The sequence below is a fragment of the Triticum aestivum genome, chromosome 2D (genome assembly GCF_018294505.1).
Source record: "Triticum aestivum cultivar Chinese Spring chromosome 2D, IWGSC CS RefSeq v2.1, whole genome shotgun sequence".
NCBI classification, from domain to species: Eukaryota; Viridiplantae; Streptophyta; class Magnoliopsida; order Poales; family Poaceae; genus Triticum; species Triticum aestivum.
In genome coordinates, this window is record NC_057799.1 from 62,278,514 (window position 1) to 62,292,139 (window position 13,626).

The 13,626-nt window shown below is 46.4% G+C and overlaps 1 pseudogene; it reads right to left on the reverse strand.

Moving 5' to 3' along the window:
- LOC123055647 (peroxidase 1-like) overlaps nt 1-11,290 on the reverse strand; it is a 68,948-nt pseudogene extending 57,658 nt beyond the window's left edge.
- Between the last annotated feature and the right edge of the window lie 2,336 nt (nt 11,291-13,626).

The following is a 13,626-nucleotide window of genomic DNA, read 5'->3' on the forward strand; positions in this document are numbered from 1 at the left end:
TTTCTGGAGTAGATCAAATTGCAACAGATTATTTGCAGTAGATCAAACTGCAGTAGATTACTCAATATTCTTGCCATTTGTTGATATGTTATAATTATTGACCATAAATAAGAATGAATATTGACCATTTGTTGCTGCTAGCACATGTTGAAGTGTACCTGATGATGCTTCTGTAGAAAATTCAATCTTCCTCCTCAGGCATGTGTTGTGTGACCTGACAAAATATAAATGTGTTGTGTGCCATGCGTTGGTAATTCAGTAAAGTCAAACAAGCACTGGATTTAGGCATGTTGCTTGCTGAAATTGTAGCAGCAACAACAACTATGGCTGAATGATGAACAGGTTATAGTGGTCAGATTAGTTCAGCAACAACAACTATTTTTCAGTTTGTCTTATGGGTCATCTAAAAAAATTAGCTCAACAAGTTGCATCTGGCTTTTACAAAGTTGTTTTGGCTTAAGAGGATAAGTTGTTGTATATACTGTCATAAAGTTCAGCAAGAACAGGGCATCAACAGTGCTACTCTAGTATCTAGTTGGGGAGGGACAAATGGACAGGGCATCACTGTAGATGTACTGCACAACAAACTATTAGTCTTAGGATTAGCACTCCTCATATGAGATGAGAGGATTTTTTTTAAATGGCTTCTTGCAGTTTTGAAAATTCAGTTTATTTGGTTAGTAAAAATTCAGTTAATTCAGTTAGGCACACAAATTTCAGAACTTTTTGTGTGCCCTAGTACTTGGTGTTTGTAGAAAACCAGGAGTGTCAATGTGACTAGAATTCACTTGTTCTTATATGGGTGAAACTTCACTTGTTTTTAGGCTAGTGCAGGGTGTTGCTTTATTCTGTCATCATTTGTAACTATGTCACAAATAAATTGTTCCTTCTTCTGTATTTGACCACTGTTTATTGTGGTTTTGATTTTGTTACAGTGTTCTCAAGTATAACAACATAGTGGGATCATTTGTCAACATAGTGGGATCATTTTGCAGATTCCAGCAAACAACATAGTGGGATCATTTGTCAAGGCCAGCATCAGAGTGCTAATTTACAGGTATAAATAGATAAAACATTCAGAGAGTAGCTCTTTTCTTACCAGCATCATGAAGGTTGGGAATATCTTTGTAGAAAACAAAAAGATTAGGAAACTGAATCTAAGGACCAGGGCTAAACCTCTGTACTTTGATGTATTCGATGAATCTGTTGTTGCTGGTCTTTCTTGTAATGTTCTATCTTTGTAATGTTCTATCTTTGTAATATCTTGTAATGTTCTATCTTTGTAATATCTTGTAATGTTCTATCTTTGTTCGGTCTTTTGAATTCGGAGACTAATATGATGAATTGTATTCGGAGACTAATCTTCTATTGTATTCGATGAATCTGCTGTTGCTGTGTGGTGCTGTCTATATTCTGTCCAATAATATATTTTGTAACCTGTGCAAATATCAGAAAAGAAAAAATCCCTAATATTCATACTAATGGCGCATCACCCCAGCGTGCGCCATTAGTATGCCAAAGGATACTAATGGCGCATCACCCCACAGTGCGCCATTAGTATGGCAAAGCACATGTGTAAATATCGCCCCCTGGGAGGCACACTAATGGCGCATGTTGGTCTATACTAATGGCGCACGGCGTGATGCGCCATTAGTATACCAGATACTAATGGCGCACCAGTGGTGCGCCATTAGTATTTAATACTAGTGGCGTGGTACTAGTGGTGCACCTGTAGTGCGCCATTAGTAGGCAAAACTGGTGCGCCACTAGTAGGCCTTTTCCTAGTAGTGGCATGACAACCTCTGCTTCCCTCTGCGAAGTCCTATCTTTTACTTCTACCTCTTACCCTTATGCAAGAGTCATGGTGATCTTCACCTTTCCTTTTTACATTTTATCCTTTGTCAAGCACATTGTGTTGGAAAGATCCTGATATATATACCCAATTGGATATAAGTTAGCATGAACTATTATTGTTGACATTACCCTTGAGGTAAAAGGTTGGGAGGCGAAACTATAAGCCCCTGTCTTTCTCTGTGTCCGATTAAAACTCCTGGCGGGCACGGTGGAGCGCCTGGAGCTTCTGGAAGTTGGCGCTCATGGCCCGAAGAAGTTGCTCCTCTTGGGAACCGCCATTGCCAGGGCTCGGTTCGTCAACAACCTGGAGCCCGGCGGTGGCGAGCACCTCGTCGTCAAACACCTCCCCCTCGGCCGGCGCCCTGGTGCCCGCCGTCCCTAGAAGGTGAACGAACAGGCCGTCCCCCACCTTCAAGTACCTGCCCGGGAGGGAGCCGGAGGGGAGGGAGAATGGTCGTTGGCCACTTCCTCCTCGACGGCAGCCCTGTCAGCCGCTCCAGCAGTGGCCTCGCCGGCCCCTTCGGCAGCAGCCTTGCCGGCCTCCACGGCAGGCCCCTTGGCGGCCTCCTCAGCGGCAGCCTTGGCGGCCTCCTCGGCAGGGATCTTGTCGGCCTCGGCCTCGGCATCCTTGGCGACGTCCTTGATGACGGTGTCAATATCCTCTGGGTCCGCCGAGAAAGGGTCTGGATACCAAGAAGAAGAATGAGACGAAGCCAACATCAAAGACCAAAACTCAGAACAAAAAAAACAGGGACGGGAAGCAAGCAACTTACACGCGCCGGGCTGGGAAGAAGTGGCGCCCTCCCCGCCAACATTTGTTGCCGGGACGGAACCACCGACACTTGAGCTCGCCCCTCCTCCTCCATGTGCGTGGGCTCGGTGGTAGATGCCCTTGCCGGGGACGCCCCTCTGGGCGGCGTGGTCGATGGGGGCGGCGTGTTGGGGGTGGCCCTTGACGGCTCCTCCTGCTGCCGCTCTCCTCCTGCAAACCCGGCAAGGTCAGCATCAAGAATTCACACCCCAATGCTCATCAGTGAAGGAGTGAGCAGTCAACTTACGCTGGGGGCTGAAGCGGGGGCTGCACCGGGGGCTGTTGTACGGGCTGATCTCCACCACCACCGGCGTGCGCGAACAACCCACCGGGGGCTTGTCGCCCGTTGAGGCCTTGGCCCTCTTCGCCGCCCTCTGGGCCAGCGTCTCCGTGTCCCTGTGAAGATAACGTCAAGTCAAAGGAGGATAACACCGGCGTGAGTACAGGAGGTGATGGGGGTGAAAAACTTACTCGTTCTCCGCCTCCTCCTCCACTGGCTTCCTTTTCCTCTTCGGTGCTGTCCAAAGACCCGAGGTCGAAATCAGCCTCCAAGGTGCTGTCCAAAGGAGGGGGAGAAGGGGATGGGGTCCGGCGTCGCTTGGGCGAAGAGGAGGCGGCCGCTTTCTTCTTCGCCACCACCGTTTTCACCACCTTCTTCGATGTCGCGTCCTTCGTCGCCGTGGCTCTCGTCTGGCGCACGGACTGCTCGGGAACCTGTTGCCGCTGCGCGGTCTTGCCGGGCCGGACCGGCTTCCCGGAGCCGGCCCGTCGCAGGACGCACCTCTTCCCTGTGGCCGGGGGGTCATCAGCCTCGACCTCCTCTTCGGACGACTCGTCGCCCACGTCTTCAACAAGGGGGGCCCCGGCGCCGGAGCCGCTGGCCTCCCCGGCAGACTCCGACCACTGGGCGAGCTCCTTCTCCTCCGCGGCCGCGTCCGCCTTATCCTCCACAGCGCCGACGCTGCCAGCCTCCTTGGCGACCGCCGCCTCCGCCGCTGATACGTCTTCATCATATCCATAATTTTTGATTGTTCCATGCCAATATTCTACAACTTTTACATACTTTTGGCAACTTTTTATACTATTTTTGGGACTAACATATTGATCCAGTGCCCAGTGCCAGTTCCTGTTTGCTGCATGTTTTTTGTTTCGCAGAAAATCCATATCAAACGGAGTCCAAACAAGATAAAAACTGACGGAGATTTTTTTGGAATAAATGTGAATTTTGGGAAGTGGAATCAACGCGAGACGATGCCTGAGGGGGCCACGAGGCAGCGGGGCGCGCCCCAGGGGGGGCAGGCGTGCCCCTGACCCTCGTGGACACCCCGTAACGCAGTTGTTGCCCTTCTTTCGCCGCAAGAAAGCTAATATCCGGATAAAAATCGTGTTCAAATTTCAATCCAATCGGAGTTACGGATCTCCGGTTATAAAAGAAACGGTGGAAGGGCAGAATCCAGAATGCGGAAATAGAGAGAGACAGAGAGACAGATCCAATCTTGGAGGGGATCTCGCCCCTCCCGTGCCATGGAGACCAAGGACCAGAGGGGAAACCCTTCTCCCATCTAGGGAGAAGGTCAAGGAAGAAGAAGAATAAGGGGGCCCTCTCCCCCTCTCTCCCGGTGGTGCGGAACGCCGCCGGGGCCATCAGTATCACCGCAATCTACACCAACAACTTCACCGCCCTCATCACCAACTCTTCCCCGCTCTATGCAGCGGTGTAAGCCCTCTTTTACCCGCTGTAATCTCTACTTAAACATGGTGCTCAACGCTATATATTATTTCCCAATGATGTATGGCTATCCTATGATGTTTGAGTAGATCCGTTTTGTCCTATGGGTTAATTGATGATCGTGATTGGTTTGAGTTGCATGTTTTATTATTGGTGCTGTCCTATGGTGCTCTCCGTGTCGCGCAAGCGTGAGGGATCGCCACTGTAGGGTTTGCAATATGTTCATGGTTTGCTTATTTGTCTGCGTTGCATGAGTGACTAAAACACAAACACGGATAAGTGGGTCATGGCGTATGGGAATATAGAGGACTTGATACTTTAATGCTATGGTTGGGTTTTACCTTAATGATCTTTAGTAGTTGCGGATTCTTGCTATTGTTCCAATCATAAGTGCATATGATCCAAGAAGAGAAAGTATGTTAGCTTATGCCTCTCCCTCAAATAAAATTGCAATAGTGATTACCGGTCCAGTTATCGATTGCCTAGGGAGAAATAACTTTCTTGTGTGACAACAAGCTCTGTACTAAAACTAACTTAGCTGTGTCTTCATCTAAATAGCCCCTACTTTTTATTTACGTGCTCTTTATTATCTTGCAAACCTATCCAACAACACCTACAAAGTACTTCTAGTTTCATACTTGTTCTAGGTAAAGCAAACGTTAAGTGTGCGTAGAGTTGTATCGATGGTCGATAGAACTTGAGGGAATATTTGTTCTACCTTTAGCTCCTCGTTGGGTTCGACACTCTTACTTATCGAAAGATGCTACAATTGATCCCCTATACTTGTGGGTTATCAAGACCTTTTTCTGGCACCGTTGCCGGGGAGCAATAGCATGGGGTGAATATTCTCGTGTGTGCTTGTTTGCTTTATCACTAAGTAATTTTTATTTGCTGTTCTAAGTTATTATCTATCTTTAGTTATGGATATGGAAAACGAAATACCAAAAAAATTAGGTTTACTTGCTACTCATGGAGATGGGGAACCTCCTAAAACCCTCTATGCTCATTATGTGAAAGATATTATGTACTACTTTGATAATCCTGAGAAAACCCCATTCAATTATGTTATGGGAGACACATTGGATCAACGTGAATACTTTAGGGAGTATCACTTGACTCAAAAATGGAAACTATTATGGGATCAAATTTATATGTTGGATTGGTATGCTCGACAATTATGCTTGAGATATGATTATACTTGTTGCTCTAGGATGAAGGCTCTACACCTTCCCTTTTCATGTGAACTTAATGATAATGAAACCTTAGCTTCTTATGCTAATGGTATATATGATTACTATGATGTGGAACAAATAGAAGAGTTCGTTGCTTTTATGGGTGCTTATGAAATTGAATCTTTGTTTAAAGAGTTTGAAGATTTTGATGATTCAGTTTATAGACCTGAAAATTTTGCTATACTTAAATATTGCTATGAGAATTATGAATTCAATTCCGATATTGATGATTTTATTGAGAGAGTCTCCGCTGTCCAAGAAGAGACTAATATTTTGCAGGAGTCTATGGAAGAAGAAATTAATGACATTGTGAGCTCATTGGATGAAAAAGATGTGGAGGAGAGCGAAGAACAAAAGGAGGAAGAGCGGATTGATCACCCGTGCCCACCTTCGAATGAGAGTAACTCTTCAACTCATACATTGTTTAATTTTCCTTCGTGCTTACCAAAGGATGAATGCTATGATCATTATTATGATCCCGTTGATTCTTTTGAAATATCCTTTTTGATGATGCTTGATATGCTTGTGGCCAAGATGCCAATATGAATTATGCTTATGGAGATGAACTTGCTATAGTTCCTTATGTTAAACATGAAATTGTTGCTATTGCACCCACGCATGATAGTCCTATTATCTTTTTGAATTCTCCCGACTACACTATATCGGAGAAGTTTGCCCCTATTAAGGATTATATTGATGGGTTGCGTTTTACTACTACACATGATGATTTTGATAGATATAATATGCATGTGCTTCCTGCTCCTACTTGCAATTATTATGAGAGAGGAACTATATCTCCACCTCTCTATGTTTCCAATATGATAAAATTGCAAGAAACTGTTTATACTATGCATTGGCCTTTACTATGTGTGCATGAATTGTTCTTTTATGACATGCCGATGCATAGGAAAAGAGTTAGACTTCGTTGTTGCATGATATATGTTACTTTGTTCTCACTACTAAATTATAAATCATTGTTAATTAAAATTGGCTTTGATATACCTTGGGATCCGGGTGGATTCATTATTTGAGCACTATATGCCTAGCTTAATGGCTTTAAAGAAAGCGCTGCCAGGGAGACAACTCAGAAGTTTAAGAGAGTCATTTATTTCTGTTGAGTGCTTTTATATAGTTTAAAAACAAAAAAAATAAAGAGGGGAACCCAAAACTTTTTCAAAAAGGAAAGTGACAGTGAGAGAGACAAGCATTGTTGAAGTAGGGGAGCTCCTTGAACATTGTTCATGCTTACGGAAACTTTGTGAATCTTGATTACAGAAACTTTTCAACAAAAACAATTATCCCCTTGTACAATTCCTTTGTATTATAAAAATAATGTGCCAAGGTTTGCCTTTAGGATGTTTACATTGCTTGTTGGTTTGTGCGGTGCAGAACAGAAACTTTGGCTGTAGTGCGCGATTTTACATTTTTTACTGGAATGTCAAACGGTTCTGAAACTTTTTGCACTGTCTTTATATAAAAATTGTTTATTTTTACTAATTTTGGCAGAATGTTTGGAGTAACAGAAGTATGGTGAATGTTCATATTACTACAGACTGTCCTGTTTAAGACAGATTCTATTTTTTGATGCATAGTTTGCTCGTTTTGATGAAACTATCGATTTCTATCAGTGGATTAAGCCATGGAAAAGTTATATTACAGTAGCTACAATGCAAAAAAACATGATTGGGTTTGCAACAGTATTTAGAGTAGTGATTTGCTTTATTATAGTAACGGATCTTACCGAGTTTTCTGTTGAGTTTTGTGTGGATGAAGTGTTCGAAGATCGAGGAGGTCTCGATGTGAGTAGAAGGAGGAGACGCAAGAGCTCAAGCTTGGGGATGCCAAAGGCACCCCAAGTAAATATTCAAGGAGACTCAAGCGTCTAAGCTTGGGGATGCCCCGGAAGGCATCCCATCTTTCTTCAACAAGTATCGGTATGCTTTCGGATTCATTTCGTTCATGCGATATGTGCAAATCTTGGAGCGTCTTTTGCATTTAGTTTTCACTTTTATTTTATGAACCATGCTGGTATGAGATAGTCCTTGGTTGATTTATAGAATGCTCATTGCACTTCACTTATATCTTTTGAGTATGGCTTTATAGAATGCTTCATGTGCTTCACTTATATCATTTGAAGTTTGGATTGCCTGTTTCTCTTCACATAGAGAACCGCCATTTGTAGAATGCTCTTTTGCTTCACTTATATTTGTTAGAGCGTGGGCATATCTTTTGTAGAAAGAATTAAACTCTCTTGCTTCACTTATATCTATTTACAGAGTTGACAGGAATTGGTCATTCACATGGTTAGTCATAAAATCCTACATAAAACTTGTAGATCACTGAATATGATATGTTTGATTCCTTGCAATAGTTTTGCGATATAAAGATGGTGATATTAGAGTCATGCTAGTGGGTAGTTGTGTATTGTAGAAATACTTGTGTTGAAGTTTGTGATTCCCGTAGCATGCACGTATGGTGAACCGTTATGTGATGAAGTCGGAGCATGATTTATTTATTGATTGTCTTCCTTATGAGTGGCGGTCGGGGACGAGCGATGGTCTTTTCCTACCAATCTATCCCCCTAGGAGCATGCGCATAGTACTTTCTTTCGATAGCTAATAGACTTTTGCAATAAGTATATGAGTTCTTTATGACTAATGTTGAGTCCATGGATTATACGCACTCTCACCCTTCCATCATTGCTAGCCTCTTCGGTACCGTGCATTGCCCTTTCTCACCTCGAGAGTTGGTGCAAACTTCGCCGGTGCATCCAAACCCCGTGATATGAAACGCTCTGTCACACATAAGCCTCCTTATATCTTCCTCAAAACAGTCACCATACCTACCTATCATGGCATTTCCATAGCCATTCCGAGATATATTGCCATGCAACTTCCATCATCATCATATACATGACTTGAGCATTCATTGTCATATTGCTTTACATGATCGTAAGATAGCTAGCATGATATTTTCATGGCTTGTCCATTTTTTGATATCTTTGCTACGCTAGATCATTGAACATCCCGGTACACCGCCGGAGGCATTCATATAGAGTCATATCTTTGTTCTAGTATTGAGTTGTAAGTAAATAAAAGTGTGATGATCATCATTATTAGAACATTGTCCTAGGTGAGGTTATCAAAATAAAAGAGGCCAAAGAAGCCCACCAAAAAAAGAGAAAAAAAAGAGAAAAAAAATGAGAGAAAAGAGAGAAGGGACAATGTTAGTATGCTTTTACCACACTTGTGCTTCAGAGTAGCACCATGTTCTTCATATAGAGAGTCTCTTGAGTTATCACTTTCATATACTAGTGGGAATTTTCATTATAGAACTTGGCTTGTATATTCCGATGATGCGCTCCTCAAATGCCCAAGGTCTTCATGAGCAAGTAAGTTGGATGCACACCCACTTAGTTTTTAGTTTGAGCTTTCATACACTTATAGCTCTTGGTGCATCCGTTGCATGGCAATCCCTACTCCTCGCATTGACATCAATTGATGGGCATCTCCATAGCCCATTGATTAGCCTCGTCAATGTGAGACTTTCTTCCTTTTTGTCTTCTCCACACAACCTCCATCATCATATTCTATCTCACCTATAGTGCTATATCCATGGCTCACGCTCATGTATTGCGTGAAAGTTGAAAAGGTTTGAGAACGTCAAAAGTATGAAACAATTGCTTGGCTTGTCATCGGGGTTGTGCATGATTTGAATATTTTGTGTGGTGAAGATGGAGCATAGCCAGACTATATGATTTTGTAGGGATAACTTTCTTTGGCCATGTTATTTTGAAAAGACATCATTGCTTTATTAGTATGCTTGAAGTATTATTGTCTTAATGTCAAATGATAAACTACTGCTTTGAATCACTCGTGTCTTAATATTCATGCCATGATTAGATTACTTGATCAAGATTATGCTAGGTAGCATTCCAGATCAAAAATTATCTTTTTTATCATTTACCTACTCGAGGACGAGCAGGAATTAAGCTTGGGGATGCTGATACGTCCCCGTCGTATCTATATTTTTTTATTGTTCCATGCCAATATTCTACAACTTTTACATACTTTTGGCAACTTTTTATACTATTTTTGGGACTAACATATTGATCCAGTGCCCAGTGCCAGTTCTTGTTTGTTGCATGTGTTTTGTTTCGCAGAAAATCCATATCAAACGGAGTCCAAACGGGATAAAAACTGATGGAGATTTTTTTGGAATAAATGTGAATTTTGGGAATTGGAATCAACGCGAGACGATGCCCGAGGGGGCCACGAGGTAGGGGGCGCGCCCCAGGGGGGCAGGCGCGTCCCTGACCCTCGTGGACACCCCGTAAGGCGGTTGTTGCCCTTCTTTTGCCGCAAGAAAGCTAATATACGGATAAAAATCGTGTTCAAATTTCAATCCAATCGGAGTTACGGATCTCCGGTTATAAAAGAAACGGTGAAAGGGCAGAATCCAGAATGTAGAAACAGAGAGAGACAGAGAGACAGATCCAATCTCGGAGGGGCTCTCGCCCCTCCCGTGCCATGGAGACCAAGGACCAGAGGGGAAACCCTTCTCCCATCTAGGGAGAAGGTCAAGGAAGAAGAAGAAGAAGGGGGGCTCTCTCCCCCTCTCTCCTGGTGGCGCCGGAACGCCGCCGGGGCCATCAGCATCACCGCAATCTACACCAACAACTTCACCGCCCTCATCACCAACTCTTCCCCCCTCTATGCAGCGGTGTAACCCCTCTTTTACCCGCTGTAATCTCTACTTAAACATGGTGCTCAACGTTATATATTATTTCCCAATGATGTATGGCTATCCTATGATGTTTGAGTAGATCTGTTTTGTCCTATGGGTTAATTGATGATCTCGATTGGTTTGAGTTGCATGTTTTATTATTGGTGCTGTTCTATGGTGCTCTCCATGTCGCGCAAGGATGAGGGATCCCCGCTTTAGGGTTTGCAATATGTTCATGGTTTGCTTATTGTCTGTGTTGCGTGAGTGACTGAAACACAAACACGGATAAGTGGGTCATGGCGTATGGGAATAAAGAGGACTTGATACTTCAATGCTATGGTTGGGTTTTACCTTAATGATCTTTAGTAGTTGCGGATACTTTCTAGAGTTCCAATCATAAGTGCATATGATCCTCAAATAAAATTGCAATAGTGATTACCGGTCTAGTTATCGATTGCCTAGGGAAAAATAACTTTCTTGTGTGACAACAAGCTCTCTACTAAAACTAACTTAGTTCTGTCTTCATCTAATCAGCCCGTACTTTTTATTTACGCGCTCTTTATTATCTTGCAAACCTATCCAACAACACCTGCAAAGTACTTCTAGTTTCATACTTGTTCTAGGTAAAGCAAACGTTAAGCGTGCGTAGAGTTGTATCGGTGGTCGATAGAACTTGAGGGAATATTTGTTCTACCTTTAGCTCCTCGTTGGGTTCGACACTCTTACTTATCGAAAGAGGCTACAATTGATCCGCTATACTTGTGGGTTATCAGACGCCCTGGCAGCAATGTAGTCCAGCTCCTCCTTGGTGGTGTCACGGATGAGCACCGGCTCGTCGCGGACATAGCCCTCCGACAAGTTATCGAAGAACGCTTGCACCTCCTCCGCTTCCGGCTCAACCCAGAGCGAGTCGAGGCCGTGCGCGTTGAAGTCCGGCATCATTGCGATGATGGTGGTCTGGCGCAAGTTGTTGCTCAGCAGGACCACTCCCGCCGGCAACCCAAACAGGGGCCCCTTGACGGCCTTGCGGGTCTTCGTGGCACCGGTGGTCCTCTCAGCCCGGCAGTGGTTGCCCACATTAAGCTGAAAAAGCCTCTGGCAGAAATGGGCATGCCCCATCACCGTGAAATTGTGCTTCAGGCCGGGGCGAAGCCTCATGACGTCAGCCGCGTTCATGTAGTCCCAGGCCGGCCTCCCCTTGTTATGCAGTGGGGCAATCCGGCGGCAGATGAAATCAGCCCCAATCATCACAAGGGTCAGCCCGGCCATGGTGAGGCGATGGATCCTGGTGGTGGCGACCGAGAGCTTCTTGTCGTCGCCGTCGAGGTCGCTCCAGTCTCTGCTGCGGGCTGGCGGGCTCTAACGAACTCGGCAGAACTCCTGCGGATCCTCCTCCTTGATCCAAAGCCACCGGCCCCGCCACTCATCCCACCTCTCCTTCTGGGCACCCTCCGGGTACGTGCCTTTCTCCTAGGACCTCGGGATCCAGGCGATGCACCCAGAAATGGCATCCGCTGACTAGATGCAGGGGTAGAAGTAGTGGCGGAAGAGCGTCATGCTAGGGAGCACTCCGGCAAAGCCCTCGTAGAGATGGGCAAAGAAGGCCATCCACGCCACGGCATTCGGCGTAAAGTCGAGGAGGTGAAAGCCGTAGGTGTGCATGATGTCATTGAAGAAATCAGAGAAAGGGGGGCAGAGCCCGCAAGAAAAGTAGTCGACGAAAAAATGGTACCGATTTGGGCCGGCCTTGGCGAAATCGGCAGGAATGATGTGCGCGGCGGGGTGCCCTGTCGTCTTCCTCCCCCACAGGGGCTGGAGGTAGTCCCTGAGGTGGATCGCATCGACCGTCGAAGGGAAGTAGGCGTGCTGTGTCCGAAGCGCAACCAGCTTGCTCTCCAACGCCTCCTTCTCCCCGGCGCCCTCGACCACTCCCATGCCCTTGCTGGTTTTGGGTGCCATGGCGACTGGGAGAGGGTGAAGAATCAAGAGCAATGGGGGCGCGGCGGCGGCGAGCAAAGGCGAGAGCTTTGAATCTTTCGCCCGAGGAAGAAGAGGGGAACAGCGGTTCCGAGATTAGAAGAGGCGCAGAGGGCAAATGAGGAGCGCGCCTGCGGTTTTTCCTTTTTATGGGGAAGGCGCGGGCCGCCTCTTTACCATTACCACGATGTGACGCACGCGTGCAGCGACCGCCCCACGTACGACCCCCACGTCACGCATTCAACGCGGGTCGTGGGGAAGCGCAACTGGCAAGGGGAGTTACTGCAGTAAAACTCGGCCCCGCATGCCCGTGCACCGTTTTGGGCCTAGCCCAACAACGCGTCGCACTTATGTGTGGCCCAGGCCTGGGGGCTCCTGTCGGTGTAAAAAAGTAGGGATTCTATTTTGTACCCCTTTACTTGTGCACGGGCAGTTAGAACCGCACCTACGACCACACTTAGCGGGGCACAGGAAGAAAGCAAAGTCGCAAGACTACCAGAGCTGCGCTCAAAACCAGAAACATGAAGAGCAGAAGGGCAAGGTGAACTCCCCTAGCATGGCCCTTGCCGGGCTGCCTTCACGGCCCTAGCAAGAGGCTTGCCAGGGCAACTTGCCCAACACCAAACAAGACCACCACCCTTTAGCCTGAGAGTTCCGACGCAATCAACCACATTGGAACCAAGGCCCGGGAGGCGCCTCCATGGTGGCATGCAGATCTTTGTGACGACAAAGGGCCTAAAAGGCCTAGATGAGAACCAGAAGAGAAGACAACAGTGAGACTCCTTGCCGAGGATGCCCACGAGGCCCCGGCAAGGCTCCTTGCCGAGGACGCCCATGAGGCCCCGGCAAGCCTCCTTGCCGAGGGCGCCCACGAGGCCCCGGCAAGACTCGTTGCCGAGGGCACCCGCGCGGCCCCGGCAAGACTCTTGCTGAGGGCACCCGCAAGGCCCCGGCAAGACCCTTGCCGGGAATATCAGCAGGACCGCGGCAAGGCCTTGCCGCCCCAGCTCAGCAACCGACCCACCAACTAAGCAAGCACCTACGTGGCAATACGTGGCTCCTAATCCAACTAGTCAAGCACCTGCGTAGTGGATGCAGATCTTCGTGAAGACCCTGCCACCGCACAAGCTCAGCAGCCTGCCAGCCTACATGGCGCTGCATGCCTCATTGGCCTGGACGCGTGTCCGAGCAAGGCGAAGTGGGGACGGACGAGACGGGCTTCACTGCCATCCCCGATAAAGCAAGAGGACACCTAAGTAGCGCATTTAATGTGTTTTGTCCTGTGATGTCAGGCGATA